This window comes from Frankliniella occidentalis, unplaced genomic scaffold, assembly GCF_000697945.3.
Source record: "Frankliniella occidentalis isolate FOCC.00 unplaced genomic scaffold, Focc_3.1 Scaffold58, whole genome shotgun sequence".
NCBI lineage: Eukaryota > Metazoa > Arthropoda > Insecta > Thysanoptera > Thripidae > Frankliniella > Frankliniella occidentalis.
In genome coordinates this window covers 86,875-89,909 of record NW_026267188.1, presented here as the reverse complement: position 1 = coordinate 89,909, position 3,035 = coordinate 86,875, and the positions used below count along the sequence as shown (strand labels likewise).

Below are 3,035 nucleotides of genomic sequence, written 5' to 3'. Positions count from 1 at the left end.
CACGGCCCCCACCCCCTCTCCCTGCCCACAAACCCCCTTTCACTTTTCCCCCGGGCTCTCCGAGATTGATACAAACAAAATGATGCCCTCTCTAAGCGCCGGGGATGTTTGGCCGGCCGGGTACTCCTGAGGTACCTCAAGCGACTTTACTGCCGAGTGCAGCGGCTTGTGCTTGAGGTGGGGGGCTACAGTCTCAACACGGCCGGCGCGGCGCACCATAATCTCTCGGCAGGCAGAGAGAGTAGAGACGTTGAGAAAATATACGCGTCAAGTGAATGCCCTTAAAAGAATACAATGTTGGGAAGGGTTTTTTCTTTTCCCCCTGCGGCACAGAGCGTGCAGCGGGACAGATCGTCCCCTCTCAACGGAACTAGTCTAACTTGCTTGATTGCAGCAGGTGACACAGTGAGAAATTTATTTGGTCCTGAGCACTACACATTTTGTCCTGAGACGAAAAGTTTTTGACACACTATACAACAAAGTTTTGTTGCCGAACTTTAAAATTTTGTAGCCACGCACAGTAATTTTAGTGGCGGGAACTAAACTTTTTGTGCTAGGAACAAAGTAGGACACACTAAACAACCGTCTAGTGCCCGGCAGGAGAATTTTTTTATAGTGCAGTCTTTAATAAAAGGTCATTAAAAAAACACCGGTTCAGTATAGATGTGAACAAGGTGTATTAGAGCGGACGCTGCAGGTTTGCACCCCGATTGCAATTTTCTGGGTGTGCACCGTTTTGGAACATAAAATACATGTAAATCTGAAATGATACATGTTCACTGTACAATGGCCAATCTTTTCCGGTGAGAGGTAAAACAATTTTGACGGCCGGGCACGACGTCTTCGTGGGGCGCGCCGGTCGATCCGCGGGCAGGCGATGCGTCGTGATCACCTTACCTCCCTCCCTCCCTCCCTCCCTCTCTCCGTTTTGCGTGAATTACTGTCGGCCGCAAGGGAGGAAAAAGAGGGGGCATAGGAGAAGAGGGGGAGGAGGACGCGTGTTTACTGTTTACAAAGTTCTCGGAAGTGTATCGAAGTGGGGAGGGGGAGCGGCTTGGGGGGAAGAGACAAGACCAGGCAGGGGTGGTAGCCGAAAAGGGTGTTGGTGGAAGTGGCGCAGGGGTTGTCCGCGTCAAAGCGAGGCAAGGTGCTCTAGAATTTCCCTTTCGTGACCAGGTATAATCTCGCAGCAGGTTGCTTGTTTGCTCGGTTTGCCCAGTTTTCAGCGTCCCAGGAGAAAAGATGGGGCTAGATTAAACAACAGCCACAGGTAGGCAGGTTACCCGATACCACACCGCCGGTGCACCGTACACGATATCTTTGAGACCACTGGGAGACCCGTGGTTGGTGGGACGGGGAAGAACACACAAGGCGAATGGAACATGGAAACAACTGCCTATGACGACGAACCGGGGTGTCATCGCCGAGACGGGTGGTTGTGCTGGCCCGCCGGGCCGGGCGCACTTCTGCTGGAGACTTGTCCGCCCGGGGCGGGCTGGAGAGGCTGGAGAAGCTGCGAGTAATCCCAGGGAGCGTCGTGTCGCCGTCGTCTTCGTCTTGAGCACCACTCCACTTTTTATCGTCTGATCACAAAATAAGGACTATAGGAAATCGACACAGGAAATTTCTTGCGTTTTCACTCGAAAGTGCTAGTGTGTGTGTTTGTGTGTGTATTTGTGCGTGTGTGTGCGTGTGTCACTCGCGATGTTGCAGGCGGGCGCTCGCGGGCGCGGCGGTGCGACCCGAACGTGACATGGTCCGGCGCGTGCGCTAGCGTGCGCGTGCCCGTGCTCCGCGGCGTGCGAGCTCGGGCTGGTGCTCGGGGGGCTGGTGGCCGGCTGGTGGCCGGGCTGGGCGCGCTCTCCGAGGCGCTCTCCTCTCCGCCCCTACTCGGCTCGGCTGCTCGGCTCGGCACTGGTGCTCGCCCTCGCCCTCGCGCTCGGCGGCGCCCCGGGCCTCCTCCTGAGCCCGCCCCGGCAGGCCCCGGCCCCGGCCGAGCCACGCCAGCTTTGTTTTCATCCTCGTCACCGTCGTGTTCTCCCTCTTCGTTCCTCTCCTTCCTTCGCGCCACGCCACCACTCCTCCTCATTCTCCCCCCTCTTCCCCCCATGCGTGTACGCCTTCACTCTCTCTTTCTCCTCATTTTCTTCTTCTTCTTCACCTTCTTCTTCAAATGAGATACGAGTGGACGCTGTCGAGGCGCTCTGAGGGGCAGGATGGGGGCGGGGAGGAGGCTGGGAGTCTGCCGCCGTGTGGGAACCGGTGAGAAGAAAAGGGGGAGGGTGCTGGTGGTGGGGGGCGGGAGGCTGCCAATGCAATAATATGGCTAGGGGCTCCCCGGGCTCCTTGGGCCTCTGGGGCGTGGCCCGGCGGGGCGCGGCGGGCGCGGCGGGGCCGGGACCCCACCCCCCGCTTGGCGTGGTGACATCTTGACAGTCCCCCGGTGGGGCTCCGCAGGCCTGCTTGAGTTGAGGTAGGGCCGTTGCGGGGCGAGGTGGGGCGTGGCGGGGCGCGGCGTGGTTCTGCGGGGTGCGGCAGGGGGGTGCCGGTGCGCCCGCTCGCCGGCTCGCCCCGCCCACTAACTGGCGCTGCCCGTCTTGCCGGCTGCCTCTGGAGGGCGCCCGATGGGGTAGGCTCGCCCGCCACGCACGGCTGCACGACCGCTGCCTAACTCCCAGGCGCCCGAGGCCTCCGGAGAAGCAGCAGCGTCACCAACAGCCAAGAGCAACAACAGCAGCAGCAACAGCAGCAGCGGGCAACAACAACAACAGAATCAACCGTACTTCACACAGACGTGTGCATGTTGTGTACACAGGGGAGACACGCGTTTACCGAGGAGGATGCATTACCATATTGTCCGGCTCAGCGACTGCTGTACCTGAAAGCAAAAACGGTACAGTGAGTTGGCGAGAACAACTAAAGTTTGCATTAAAGTTTTTGAAGGGAAAATCATCCCATTGTTGTTATCAAGTAAAATTGTGTTGATGATAATTTTCAGCTTGCACTATCAATAACAGGTCCAGGATCGACCCCGT

At 58.2% G+C, this 3,035-nt stretch overlaps 1 protein-coding gene across 2 annotated transcripts in view; it reads right to left on the bottom strand.

The window, feature by feature from the left end:
- Positions 1 to 2,202, bottom strand: part of LOC113207232 (uncharacterized) — a 20,042-nt gene extending 17,840 nt beyond the window's left edge. Inside the window, exon 1 of one of the 2 annotated variants that reach the window (XM_052267748.1) lies at positions 1,411 to 2,202. The gene's annotated coding sequence lies outside the window, so the exon portion shown is untranslated. The remainder of the gene's footprint in view (positions 1 to 1,410) is intronic. The other variant, XM_052267749.1, reaches the window with a different exon arrangement.
- Positions 2,203 to 3,035: the final 833 nt, after the last annotated feature.